Source organism: Poecilia reticulata, linkage group LG4 (genome assembly GCF_000633615.1).
Source record: "Poecilia reticulata strain Guanapo linkage group LG4, Guppy_female_1.0+MT, whole genome shotgun sequence".
Lineage (NCBI taxonomy): Eukaryota > Metazoa > Chordata > Actinopteri > Cyprinodontiformes > Poeciliidae > Poecilia > Poecilia reticulata.
The window spans coordinates 14897572-14912825 of NC_024334.1; the positions used below are offsets into that span (position 1 = coordinate 14897572).

The window sequence follows — 15254 nt, forward strand, 5'->3', positions numbered from 1 at the left end:
CACACACACACACACACACACACACACACACACGCCCCCCGCACACACAGAAGAGGAGCAACCACTGCATTATGGGGAAAAAAAGCAGCACAAGAGTCTTGTTTTTATTTTTTTTTAAAGGATTCCTGCTTCTCTTTAATCAGCGAGTAGAAAGAAAGTGCTATCCAGCCAGTTAATTTGCACCAGATGACATGTCTGTAATAGTGACAGGCAGCACAAAGGTTCCCCCTGTTCCTCCGTGTGTAGGCCTTCAATATTTAAAGAAGAGTGCACATTTTTTGGCAAGGCTACGGCGACGCGTGTCAGTTAAACTTCTTAGGCGTCAGCCTCGCCTGTGAACATCACATCATCAAAGATGACATTTCATCAACTCACTCAATAAATAATTGAGCGCCATGTCTGCCATTTGAACCTGTAGTGACAGCATCTGAGGAAATAGTCACAGTGTAATTTGTTTTCTTATGTCTGCTGCCATCTTTGATTAGAGTTATCACCTGTATTCCAACAGTCCTACCGGAAGGAACTGCGTTATGCACAGGCGTTTTCATCCAGGTATATGAGTGAGAGTGTGATGGAAAAGCGTTTTCCCCTCGTAGACCTCGTCTGATTTCGCTTGTCAACTGTTTCGAGAGTAAATTCAAAAAGCAGGCTATGGGTGATTTCATTTATCAAGGGAGAAAAGACTCTTACACAAAGTTACATTAACTGTAAGTCACCAACTTTTCAGATCATACATGAGATCTAAAAATCACTTTAACAAACCACTTGAATTATAGCATCTGAACTGCTCTCTTCCAGGACCTGGAATACATTTGCTAACTTCTTTACAGAGGAAATTAAAAAAGAACTCGAGGGTTAATCTGCACATCAAACATCAAATTCAGTTCTACTGCAAAGTCCAGTCACAACAAATGTCGACTAACTGACCAAATTTCACCAATTCAACCTTAAAACAAAGAAATTATACATTAATTAAGCTCCTGCTGCCTTGTTATCATACCCACAACATTTCCTTCAGAAGGTTCTGCCTGTCGCTGCACCTGATCCCATTCAAACAGTAAACTCATCCCTCTCATCAGTTATAGAACCACTGATAAAAAAGGAACAATCTGGACAAATCACTGCTGCAGGTTTACAGGCTGATCTCCAACCTCCCATTCATCAGCAGAATTATTTAAAAAGCTGTTTCAGCAGTTAAATGGCTTTCTAATGATGACTAAACCGCATTCAGTCCGGTTCCCATGGTTACCACAGGCTGCCCTCGTCAACGACATCCACATAAACACAGACTGTGGAGGAACCACGGTGCTGGTTCTGTTGGACCTCAGTGCAGGAATGACACTGTTGACCCTGACATCTTACTGGAACGACTGGAGAGCCGGGTTGGACACTTAAAGACTGCATCTTACAAAAAGAACTTAAAGTCTCTGAGTCAACAGTTAACTTCACATTAACATGGAGAAAAAAAACATCATATTTGGTGTTCCGCAAGGTTCCATCATGGGGTCCCTCTCATTTAATATCTACCTGATCCTGCTAGCTCAGATTACAACATGTGATTAGATTGGTTTCCATAAATATGCATTATGATGTCACCAGGTGACCACAAACTCATCCAAGCACAGAACAAACATAAAACAATCAAACGCCGTAACGTAGTTTTCTCCAGCTGAACAGAAACACTGAGTTCACTTGAATCCTATTGCCTTTGAGGAGCATCATTAGTTTTAATCTGGATTGTAACTTTACACCACTTCACCACTGTAATGTAATGTTTTGTGTTTTGCTTAGGTTTTCATCGTGTCATTTCTACAGCACATGAAGTGATAATTCTGTGTGTTTACTCAGGTTCTCTTTCTCTGATATCAACATTTGATGATCTGAGACATTTAGGTGTGACAAAAAAAAAAAAGAAAGGAAAACAGAAGAAATCTGCGAGGGGGGCACATACTTTTTTTTACTGCGCTGTAATTAGATCAGAGCAGCTCAGATCAGAGAGGAAACAAATATACTAAAAACTGTAGCGATATCTGAAAGACATCAACACAGGCTGAGCTGATTGTAAATTCTTGCTTTGACCATAGATGGATAAAAATCCAGTAAGCAGAGCGGACAGGGAGTGACAGCGCTGTGTTTGTGATCTTTTTCCAGCACATGGGGGTTGCTGGGATGGGGAGCAGCAGAAACGCGCCGGCCCTAATGCCTCATGGCAAGGCGGACCTCACTGATAGCACAATATTTCATGAGAGGTCAGGGCCAATAAAGAGGCATTTCAACACCACAGAGATGAACGGGGCCTGACTGACATGATCAAAACATAAACCACACACACACACACACCAGAGACATGCACACATACAAAAACCTCTGTACAGGAGCCGTGTTGTTTAATTCTAAACAGATGCTTTAATACAGAAAAGAAAAAAGAAAGTACACCCCTCTCTCCATTCTAGCTGATGATGAACATTTTATCTTGAGTCTCCAGAAACATGAGTGACAGAGCTGCATCACAAAGAAAGCCAAACTGAAAGAGGTGTGTGTGGAAAACCAAAGCACAGACATGTCTGCTCCAAGACCGCTGCAGCTGAGCAGAAGCATTTGATCAGCAGATCACAGGTGGATGGGACCAGCGCTGCTACATATTCATGCTCCAGAGTGGTACTCATGCCACCCTGGGCAGTTGCCCATGTTGCCCATATCAGAAACCGTCACTTATTATGATGAGACACGAGCAACAATTGAAGCAAATCGGTTACATAAAGGTTCACAAGACCCACCTTTCACTTTGGTAATCCACTTCTGGCTATCTGCAAGTAAATTTGCATATCAGCTACACACTTAGCTTGAGGCTAAAATTTTATTTAATTGAAATCTAATTCCATTTTGGGATCAATAAAGTAGTTTTGAACTTGAATTTGAATTGACCTTTTAATTTGAGGGTAAACAATTTTTGGTTTGCTTATTAAAATATTTAGCTTCAAACTAAATATTTATCTTCATGCGAAATATTTAGTTTGAATCTGTGTCATTTATAAATTAATGTGACTTTCTTTGGTCTGGCTATATAACCCAAATCATTGCTGTTATATTTTTTGACTGTGCTACTTTTAAAATATCGTCCCATAGTATAAGAAGGCTATTTTTTTATAAACAGATATTTACAATTGTGATCATTTTTCTCAATCCTCTCCCACAGCCTGGATTACCCAACACCAGTTTTTAGACCTGCACTGGTTTCAGTGGATCTGTGTACCTCACACTGATATTTGACTGGTCAAAATAATCCATTTATTATTTAGAATACATGTTATTTTTACCTACTAATGCCACATGAACAGCTGCTGCTAATATTGGACATAAATAAAGGTTGAGGAGACATAAGATTACTGTAGTTGGTGATGCCAGCACCAGTAAACAGCTCACTGCCGCAGTAAGTTGTGCTTTGCTGCATGTCAGTATGTATTATAGTTATTATAATAACTGTGTGGGCTAACAATGAGCTAACCAAGAGGCCGAGAAAGGGTTAAACCAGTAAAGAGATATCCATGCCTCAGCGTTGACCCCCTGCTCTCCAAGGTATCTTCCCTGCACAGGATTCTTATTCAACTTCAAACTGACAGTGTTTTTAATCTTTTCTTTGCTTCTCTCCTGGAGATTGGGGAAACAAAAATCAATACGCTGTGGCAGGTGATCTAGAAGCCAGTGAATTACAAGGACTCGACCCAACTATCCGGGCTGCTTGGCAGCCTTGAGCAGGGAACCATGGGAGTATCATCAGAGACCAAGGGGAGGTCAAAGGTTCAGGTCAGGAGCGCTGACAAAAAGGTATTTACTGTCTGGACAAGAAAATGAGAAATAAGCTCCGCCCTCAATGCTGGGTTTAAATCTGTCTTTTAGACTTTTTTTTTTGTTTTTCTTCCAAAGAATAGTTTTGGTCTCTGCTGTTCTCCTCCCTCCACCACCACCGTTTTCTGCTTCCCCCCCTCTTTGGATGATATACTGAGCCAGAGTCCGTGATAATGCCCACACTACAAATCTGAGCGCGGAACATATCGACACATGGGTCTGTCATTATCAGTTAATCATGCTGCTGACGTATGTTTCAATCCAGGATTCTTGGCAGTTCTCCAAGCCAGTGAAATGACCTCAGATAAATCCACAGCACTGCAGAGCACTTCCATCTGAGGCTCATGATCCAGGCAGAGATGACCAGAGATACTGGAGACCCAGGCACAAACTGGAGTGTGACACTTATTTCCACACTTTACCCCATCGCTTCAGCACAGCGCGAGGAAGCCGGGTTGCTACCGGAGATGCTGATTAAAGGGACAGTATTATGTGTTTTCCAGCCACATGCTGCTATTACGTAGCACAATCAAGAGACTATGTTATCTTCAGATGTTATAAAATGTTTTACATATAAAATATGGCTTAAAAAAAAATGTGACTACGTGATTTACAGTCTTAAAATCGGGCCTCTGTCTCCTGCCTCCTGCTCTTTCTGAAACTCCGCCTTCAGGAAGACATCACAACATGGCTCCTCTATTAACCCTTTAACCAGTGTTTTACTGAGAAGTAGCTCCTATAATGAGCTCAGCAGATAAGCAGTTTAACCAGGTGTTTGCCAATTGCTGCTGGCTGTCTGAAGGAGTCAGGTCCACATGGGTGATTTTCACTGCTGAATGTTTCATTGCTGCTATGTTTCCTCTCTGGCATTGTGTTAACACTCATATCCATGGTTTGGACTAGCAAGCTGGTAGGTTTGTAGCTTTTGCAGAGCTGGCCACACCTTGTTGATAATCAGGCTCTGGTGCTATAACACAAAGTCTTTTGTCCTTCAAACTCCACAAAACACAAACAATTCAACAGTTTGAAAAGTTCTCTGCAGCAACAAGAACTGCTAGACTAATTTCTGCCTGGGATCCCAACCTTATGCACTTTAATCAATACATGTGCAGCTACTTGCCAATACTGGACTCTCTGAGTAATTAGCCAATGTGCTTGGCGGACCTAACGGGGGTAATGGAGTCACGCAGGCCAAGCGCTGCCAGGAAGAAAATCGGCCTTGTCCAAATGAAGACGCTTTCTCTCCAAAAAGCTCTGGATGCATGCACAAATAAATTAAAACGCCATACATTGCCTCAGATGAGCCTCAGCCTCAAAACAACACAAATCATCTCGGTGCCCGCAAATGTTGACAGAAGTAGTGAGCCCATTCATTTGCTCAAAGATGAATCCCATCCAAGAATTAGTGCTATAAATATCTGTGACCGCCTGATTGCTCCGGGAGGATCAAACGGCGACAAACAATGTTCTTTCAAAACAGTTTGTTCCGAGAGGATTCTGACAGAAATAAATGACAGCTCTTGATGAACAGGAACATCCAAAGATCAGACAAGTTTTTATTGGATCAGAAATTAATTCTAAAAATGATACATCACTCAACGGGTGTATTAAAAGCGTTCGGCTGCCGCTGGAGGAAATTTTTGATTTCCCTGACAACAGAGTCTAATTAGACCAAACGCGTCTCTGTTTGTCTGACTGAAATAACTCAATTATAGAAACTCCAAACATCTGGCTGCGCACTTGCGGGATTGATTAAACTTTTTTTTATTTATTTATTTTCTGAATTGATTAAATGAGACAATCATTCTTTTCGAGCCAGATCCCAGTTTTTAGAAGTGAGTTGAAACAAACAACATTGAATGTGATCTAATAACTCCTGTATCTACACTGCTCCACCTGCGTTAAACCGAGATTATTCATTTATGAGTCCATCTGAAACTTTTGTGCTTTTACTGTTGTGATAAATAACAAAAGTCTACAGTCCCCCTGCAAAATTATTCTCACCCATAGTAGTTGGAAGCACAGGCGGGAAAGGAGGTTTTGACCTCTGTAATTAAGGCTTGGAAACACCCGGAAAGAGATAAAAATAATATGTAGGGGGGTATAAAACAGTTATATGTTCCATGATTCATGTGTTTACATTAGATATATTCAACATAAGTGTGGAGGAACAACATCAACCACCCCCTCCCTCAGTTGACTGTAACTGCCATCACATTAACCTCCCACCGCTGTAAGAAAAATGTGTTGAAAAATGAACCCAGTCATTAAATTAGTTCAGTTTTCTCATCAGACTTTGTGTCTGAGGGTACTATCTTTTAAAACATCTTTACAGTCACAGTTTAGCTAAATAACATTAGCAAGCTGTAGCTGAAGTCAGTATACAATTTGTTACTCCTGATTGAACAGCTGTAGTGTTTATTTAACTGAGCTTCCAAGCTTTGATTCAGACGCTAACTTCATTGCTGTTTTCTAAATAAAAGAGCTGTGAGTTCATTCTAGGAAGGGATTCTAGACTTTTTCAGATTCAAAGTATAACCCCCTTTTGGTCTGACACCCCACAATAAAAGCTAGTGCAACCAGAAAACACCTCTTCAGTAAATCAAACCCATGTGTGTCTGACTTAATCCAGTATCCAGGTGCTATGTGAAGGCATCGGTGGTTTATTAAAGAATATTAGTAAAGAGCATCATGAAGATCAAGATGTAGAAAATTTTGAATCCAGTTAGATTATTAAACAATATCAAAACCATCTCAGTTCTGTTCAATCCACCGTCTGGAAATGGACAGATTAATGGAAAAACTGCAGACTATAGACATGCACCCAGGTTTTGTTCTGAAACATGCTGTTTGTTTCAGAAACACGAAACCATTTCCAGAAACATTTTCATTCACATGGAAACGCAGAGAACGCTCCAAAAATCTGTAAGTGGCGCTAAGCAAGGAGTAGGGGACGTGCATAAAGCCTCAAAAATGACATGAAAACAAGAATGGTGAACAACAAAAAGAGTCTTTTATGTGGAATGATGATGAAGATAAGCTTCTTCTCTGCACATTGGATTATAAAACTAAAGCATTTGAAGTCATAGGTTACATGTTAGAGTTTGGGCAAATACCTCAGCTGTCCAGATGTCTATGCGAGGGCAAATGTTTCATTCTGGAACCTATTAAAATTTTTTTTTAATGTTACAGGTCTTCTAAAATGTTGTTTCTGTGTGCCAGAGCCTCGTTAGATCAAAACATATTCATTCATTTGAATGGCCCAGTCAAAGTTCTGAACTAAGCAAAATTGAGAATTTGCTTCAAGACCTAAACATTGGTATTCACAGACTCTCTCTGTCCGTCCATGTGAGTTGGAGATGTTTTGTAGAGAAAATTGGCAGAAATTTTAGTCTCTAAATGATTGAAATACAGACTAAATGATATTTTTTTTGATTTTCATTTAATCTTTCTACTGCCCAATCCGGCAGGTTGTTGGTCTATTACATAAAATCCCACCAGAACACATTGCTGTTTGCCTGTGTAGGATGTGTAAACCCTGAGTGCTGAGGACAGTTTTGGACCCTGCAGTGTTAAAAGGCTGCAGCCTCGGGGCTTGTTACTTCATCCTGTTCCTGCTCTGCCACGCGGCCTATTACCCACAAAATAACAGAGCAGAGCAGGACAGAGCACAACCCGCTGTAGCCTTTAATTTCAGCTGGAGAGAGAGGGAAAAAAAAAACTAATTGAAACTTTCTCTCAGTGATTGGCCACTTGATTTGACATGGACTTTTCCATTGTCACAAAATCAATAGCAGCTGCACAGGCAGGGCCTAACTGGAAAAGGCTTTTGGCTTTTCAAGCCGAGTGAAGGCGGGCACGAGCGTCAGGGTTAAGTGATGTGTTTCTGACGCTGAGTGGGTCTGGGACACCCCGTTTGCTCTGCAGCCCCGCAGAATTTGTGGCCATAATAGCAGGGAAATCAACATGGGGGGAGGAAGATAACTCTCTGTGTGTGTGCTTCTCTAGTGTGTGTTTGGGTGATGGGAACAGATCCTCTAGGGGCAAAAGACTGTTTGTAGAACCAGGCAACACTTTTCTCTCCAAACCAGGATTAAATAGTCAAATGCCAACATAGATTTAAGTATAATTATTGTAATAGGCCATCCACAATCTGCCACCAGTTGTCATCCTGTTACCTATTTCAGACTTTTTTATATTAATTTACTAATCTTCTGAGGACCGATGGGCTTTAAGGGTCCAGAATGGTGGGGACAGATCCAAACAGCCGAACATTTGTTTTCACACTGGCTCCTGTAGCTCAGAGAATAAGACTTTTAAAAAATCCTGTTGTTAGTTTATAAATCACTGAACGGTTCAGCACCACAACACATTAAAGATCTGCTGTTGTCATAACAACCGTCCAGACCTCTCAAGTCTTCTGGTTCTGGTCTGCTCTGCATCCCCAAAACCAAAACCAAACATGGAGAAGCAGCATTCAGCTCCTATGCTCCACAAATCTGGAATAAACTTCCAGAAAACTGCAGAACAGCCAAAACACTGAGTTCCTCTAAGACTAAAAACCCAGCTGCTCAGAGCTGTTTTGATTAGTAGAAAGAGAATCACTGATCATCATATTTGATTTTGCTGATGGCATATGACAAAATGTAACATTTATTGCTTTTTCACAACTGGTGACTATATGACATTTTCATGGTTCACAGCACATTCAACTGCCTTGTTGCTGACATGTTCTTTACAAATGAATAAAACTTTAACTTTATTCAATCCTCTCTAGAGTTCACAAAAAAAAAGTAGCGAAAAAGGTTAAAACAGGTGCATGAATTCCCGAGAAGCTGGAGTAAATGCTCTTAGGCAAATGGGGAAGGCCATAGCCATTTGGATAAGTAGGGAGCAATTACATGTGTGGATGATTTAGGGAGATGCTGTCAGTGTGCTGAGGAGCCAGGACCTCTGCAGATGAAATGAAAATGGCCTGTATAATGGTCGAAGTGACAACGCAGCCACTTTGGATGGGCCGACTATTACGGCACGTCAGCACCGGGAAGAAAAAGAGCAAAACTATGAGGACGGCAATTAGAGAACATGAAAGAAAAAGGATGAGTGTGGCCTCGGCGCGGAGGAGACTGGCGCGGCGGGGATCGCGGAGCAGGAGTTAATGCGCTGATTTATAGAATTTGTCATCGCAGACATGTATGTTATAAATTTCCCGGCTGCAGTAATAGCCATAATGAGGTCGCCGACTGTACGGTGTCATATCAGCACTTTGGGGTTCAGAAGCATTGTTGAGAGAGGCTATCTGACCTGCAATCTGAATCATTAGAGGGCAGGCTTCAAGCCACCAAACATTACCTTAATGCAAATGTCACTTTGACTTTGATTAAGCCTCGTTTCTGCTGTAAGGGAATCGTCTCCGATTCGCTCGAATTGAAGGCAGAGCATCAAAGGCATCACTTATGGCTGGTCATCACTCAAAATCTGCAGCCCTGATATAAACACTTATGATCATCATTATCCATGCAGCCATCATCATCATCATCATAATCATTATGTAAATATGCTCTCAATGTTCTGCAGTTTGGATCCTGGAAAGCACAGCAGGCCCGCTTCTCTTCTTTTTCTTCCTTTTCTTACATCGGCATGTGCATATTTCAGTGTTTTCCTGAGAACACACCACAGCAATTAACACAGGATTAATTGGCGTCTTTATCTCGTTAGGGCCAGTCTGATCAGAGTATGATGAGCTTTCGACACATTCCCATTTGTTTAAGCGGATTGTGGTAATTGCTGTCATTATTATGGGCTCTTTAGAGTCATCCGTGGGCCTCCTCTTCCCCCTGCCTGGACTCCATAAAGCCCAGCCATGTGTCGCGGCTCAGTTTAGCTAACCCTTGGAACAAGCCCAACGGCAAGCGGTTAACAGCCGAGCGGCAATTAGCTCACTCACATCCACCAATTAACGCGTCGCCACTCTTCTACGAAGCCTTTGTGTTTGCTCCTAATTACCGTCCTGCAATCCCAAATAAACCCTTTACAGGACCCATGAGGACCGGAGGCTTGTCTGCCTAACCAACGCCGGCTTTGCCACACTATGTTTTACAAAGCTCTAAAGCAGGGGACTTCAACTACACTCCGGCAGGGTCGGGGACCTGCAACATTGAAATGTGTCTCTGCTTCAACACACCTGAGTCAAAAATGAAGGTCATTTGCAGGACTCTTAGCTGAACACTGGGAAGGTCAGTCAGCTGATTGGTTGATTATATTGGATGAGGTAACACAGATAAAAGATCCAGGACTGTTTCTCATGGACTGGAGCTGAAGACACCTGCTCTAGGGCTTCATTTGGAGCAATGATTTTACCATGATACCATGGCAACACTAGCTGTATCTCCATTAACCAAAAAAAGAGAGAACATTGAAATTATGCAAAGAAATTTGCTTAATGGAAATACCACAAGTTTGAAAAAAACTTGCCTGTCTCATTAAGTTTTGTGGCTAGGATGATGCTACTACTAGTGAAAACGATGAAGAAGACAACAGGAAGCATTAGGAGGATGATATTTGCTTTTGTTTTGTTTTTTTCAGATGTGCAGTGGCTCCACCAAAGCTCGCACAACATCACAGTTCGTAAAAAGTTTAGTCATTCCAACATGTTGAATCCACATCACCAAAATGCTGCTTTCATAACTGCTCCCAAGTATTCAGGGCTTGTTGGTCCACTGTTTGAATAAGACGTCGACATCTGATTGGCTGACAGATGATGAGGGCTAGCACCATGGATGATTAATGAATATGTCTCATGTAACTGTTTAACGACATATCGCTTGAACAAGCTTACTCACATGTGATTTTAATTTAATTTCTTATTTAATGGAAACACCACAATTGAAAATTCTGTTTTGTTGACATTAGCAAAATACTGAGAAATATTTGCACAACTTTGTAATAAAAATGCAGCTACTCATGAAGCTATTCAGCCATTTGACTGAGGACTGTTGGGCCAGGAACACATGTAAAAGATGTGTTCCTGAAAAGAAAAGATTCCAGTTCCTGGAATTGAAGACCCCAGCTCTGGATATTTATTTGGAGCAATGCCTTTACTATGGTTTCAATGGATATACCATGACAAATTATTGCTGCTTCATTACAGAAAATGTCAGGAGCTCATCGACGGTTCACCCAGTGCTCACACGTTTTACATGCTCTCAAAATGTAGGTTTTAAAGCATCGTCTCCACAATAAATCCACAGCAGACGTAGAACATCCAGCATCAAAAGACAATATTTCTGAGAGATAAGCTATTACTCCAACATGACCTCTGATCTACAAGCCACCAGAGAGGGCTAACAGACGGATATTGAGATATAGTGCACAATAGAAAAAGGGAGCCATTGATCCAGCAGAGTGCAAACTTTGCTCTTGCTGCTAACTTCACTAAAGGGAGCAATTAAATTTTATATGCTCGTAACAGTTTCAACCCTCTCTAAATGTTAACAACCTTGCACTCCAACTATATAGCCTGTCCCCTTTGTTGATCCGCTGCAGTGATGAGCCCCTCATCCATGGATTTGCGGTATAATTAAAATCAGGATGGGCACGGCACATTGTGTTGGGTTTGTTTCACTCTGACAAGCAGTGTCTTTGAGTAAATTCATATGGGCCAACAAATTGGTATCACAAGTCAATCTGCTCCTTTGGGTGCTCTAAAAACACATGGGAGAAAATCAATCCTTGAAACCAAGCAGTTTCACAAGTGAGACAGCCAGAGGCCTCGGATGTACCTTCTGCTATTGTAACTGCATTCTGGAAAGGAACACAAAGAAGTAGGAGTTTTGTTGTTTATAAGTGTTGGATGCTGCTGTTTTTTTCAAGATTCCTTAATTTTTCTTGAAGAAACTCCTTTGTCATTAGCTAATGACAAAGGTAACATTAGCTCTTTGCTGCAGAATCTGACACAAGTAGAACATATCTCCCCACTGGCGTTTCATTGTGATATCAGAAAATAAGACAAGTTTGGATTTCTTATACAGACTGCTATATTTCATTAAAGATTTCATCTCTTGTTGCTTTTTTTTTGTCCCACCAAAATTCACAAAACAAACTAGAATAGCAAGCAGTTAACGGGTTTCTTGTCCGACTCATCAAGACCCACCCCATTGGACTCACTTGCAGGTCCAAAGTTGTTAAAAGGATAGGAACCTTGCAACAAAGTGTAAAACCACCTAATAAAGAGGACATGGCCTCCGCAGGCCCTCCAGTCCACTGAGCAGACATGAGCTCACCATAGCAACCAGAAAGATGAACTGAGAGAGGAAATTGACATTCCAGCCCTGCTTGATGAGGGAGGCCAAGAGGAAGGTTTCTCCAACTGAACCCAGTCTGCTCCACTGTCCTTCACCAGCCAGGAGCCCACCATGCTGCACTATGACCAACACCACCACACAAACACCTCACCAGTTGTGATTTCAGCGCTTATTTGCAAATACTGTTACTGAGAAACTGATATTTTTTGCCTCGGTTAGACCTTGGGCATCTTTAACTGGCCTATCCCTATATTACATTTACCAACACGTAGAAAACTGACTCTAAGGTTTTGAGGGCTTAGAGGTTTGGGGGACCCTCAAAACCTTAGAGTTTTGAGAGTTTATAGTCAATTTTATTTTCAAGTTTTATTTTCAATTTATAGTCAATTTGCAGAAACATTGCAATAAAATGCTTAGGTAATAAAAGAAGTAGCTTGACTAAGATTTCCATCTAGCCAATTATTTCAATGTAGGAACCCTCTAAATGCCAAGTTGCCAAATGTTGTCCTCTGCACAAGGTTTATTTCCACGTGAAGCCACTGTTTGTCATGGTACAGCCACTAACATTTAGAATTTTTTTCTCTTAAGGAACAAGATATAAAAAAGTATATAAATGAAAGACACCCCAAGCTTTGAGGCAAGAAGAAACAAATAGTTCTTGGGTGTGTCGCAAAAGAGAGACATTGAAATTAGACAACCAGGAGCTCCATCAGGATCCTGACAGCCTATCTGTGTGTGACAGCAGCCGTCACTTTTACCCACTCACCTATGCCTCTAAGCACAAACAAAGGCTTTGATTCCCAAAAAAATAAAAAATTCCCCAAAAAACTAACCTCCCCGGCATCACCACCATGTGCAGAAAGATGACAATGACAACACACTCTTCCCTGCCGCCCCTCATCTCCCTTAACACAATCTGAGAAGGCACATAGCCATCTGTACCTCCAGGGAAGCTGCTTCTTCTTCAAAGAGCAACATGATCAGCATTATGGCATCTGAAAGACTCCCTCCATGACTGGAGAGAGTAAATCAGTCACACAGTGTAAGACTCATGCAGTCAGAAAAAAAGGCATGCCGACACCCACAGCAAGGCTGGAGGCCCAGAAGAAATTTCAAGGCACTCAGTCCCGTTACTGTCACCTATTCAGATGATTCTTGTTTGCCTGTTCCGACACATCACTGTAAAAAAAAAAAAGAACATGTTTAGTTAAGATTCAACGCAACAAACAAAATATCCAGAGCAGTGCAGCCTACACTGCTCAATTTGAATCCTGCTTTACAGCGTCTTAATTTGGGGGTTTATGTTGCCATTTTTTGGTTTTGGACCAAAACTAGACCAAAAAAAAAACAAAAAAAGAAAAGTACAATCAAAGTGCAAATTTTATTATAACACAGCTGCCTAAAGTTTTGTGAGAAGCGGATGAAAGACTGATCGGTACAGGATTGTACCTTTTGCGGATGACGCATCGTTTTACATCGTGGCCCTCGACGAACTTAGCGCCAAGCTTCCGGGATGATGCGCTCAATTACAGCCAAGGCACAGTGAGGCAGTGACAGCAAACGTCTCTGATGCAGCAGAAATATTCATGTCAGCGGTGCCCTACAGAATCCAGCAGACCCTCCTGCCTTTGAGAAGAGACAGATGAATAATCCGAAAGGGGGATGGGGGATCCAATGGAAGAGGAGCTTCAGTAAAAAAAAAAAAAAGGGGAGAAAAAAAGCAAGGCAGCCTTTGCTCTTGTGGGTCTTTGAAGTCCTTCCTCCAGCAGACATTGGTATACTCATACACAAAGGCACACAGGCTGTCTCTCTCTTCCTCTGTTTTCTCTCTGCCTCTCTCTCTGTCTTCTTCCTCTTTCATCTCTTTCACATCCCTTTATCTTTACCCTTGGTTAGCTCCAGGGATCCCCGTGTCCCCCAGTACTTACCACTCGCTCGCTGTCCAGGCTTTGATATCTGTTCGAGGGGAGATCAACGGCATACTTTGGATCCATTTCTCCAGCTACCACGGCTTTAATAATGGCAACAAAGCCAAGGCTTTTTAGCAGCACTGACTCTCATCTATTTGTTATTCATAGCCACTATCATTTCCCCAAAGCACTGAAACATATGAAAAAAGGGAGCGTACACTGTGTGGGTTTTCTCAAAGTAGTAAGTACCTCTCTGAAAAGAAGTTCTGTAAAGAAAAAGTTCACTATGAAGTATGTGTGCTGAGCTCCTAGAGTCAACTCATGCCAGAGTGAAGCTGTGAATTGGACTAAATGATATCAGACGTCACCGAGATTAAAACAAATCCCACAAAATGCAAGAGAGGCGCTGAAATCCAACGTTTCATCAGAGCTGTGTTTGCCATGCCGCTCCGTGTGTGATTGTGTTTGTTGACCATGTAGCCCAGTGCAGCCTGGTTCTGTCTCAGTAAAGGTTCTGCAACGCTCCGGGCTAACCATCACACCATGCATGAATCACAGAAATGTCAAGCACAAAGTCTAGTGCAGAACACAGCGAAGAGTTTCTGCACCAAGAGGTACCAAGCACAACACAGCCACCCACTTCGCTACGATGCACTACTTTGTGTTGATGCGTCACATTAAATCCCCAGAAAAACACACTTAGCTTGTGTTTCAACAAAAACAGATGTGAACTGGTTAGTTTCTCTTCCCAGGAGGGAGAGGAGGCTTCTATGCAGTGCTAAGTATTTAAAAAATACTTGGAAAAATGTGAATGTCTGAAAATATTACGTATGTCATTCGTTTAGAACATGTTGTTGGAGCTCATCAGCTTTGACGTTAGATGTGTTTCCATTGACAATGTAATATTGCAATTTCACATTTCGAAAATAAATTTGATTAATGGAAACATGCCCATTCTGAAAAAAAAAAAAAGCCAAACTATTTTTTATAAAAGGTTTTGGCGTAAAGATGAAATGTGCTTTATTTTTTGACGTATCAAAATTTATTTATTTTGCAAAACTGCAAAAGGAAATACTTTTTCCCCATCATGAGTCACATGACCAAACACAGGATGAAGACAAGGAAGACAGGAAGTAGTTGGAGGATAAGGTTTTTTAATGACTAATCGCATGAACAAACTTATTCATGTGTGACT

At 41.4% G+C, this 15254-nt stretch overlaps 1 long non-coding RNA gene across 1 annotated transcript in view; it reads right to left on the bottom strand.

The window, feature by feature from the left end:
- LOC108166234 (uncharacterized) overlaps positions 1-13756 on the bottom strand; it is an 18166-nt gene extending 4410 nt beyond the window's left edge. Inside the window, exons 1-2 of the long non-coding RNA XR_001776527.1 lie at positions 13599-13756; positions 13235-13328 (exon numbers count right to left, since the gene is read on the bottom strand). This is a non-coding gene — a long non-coding RNA (uncharacterized LOC108166234). The remainder of the gene's footprint in view (positions 1-13234; positions 13329-13598) is intronic.
- Between the last annotated feature and the right edge of the window lie 1498 nt (positions 13757-15254).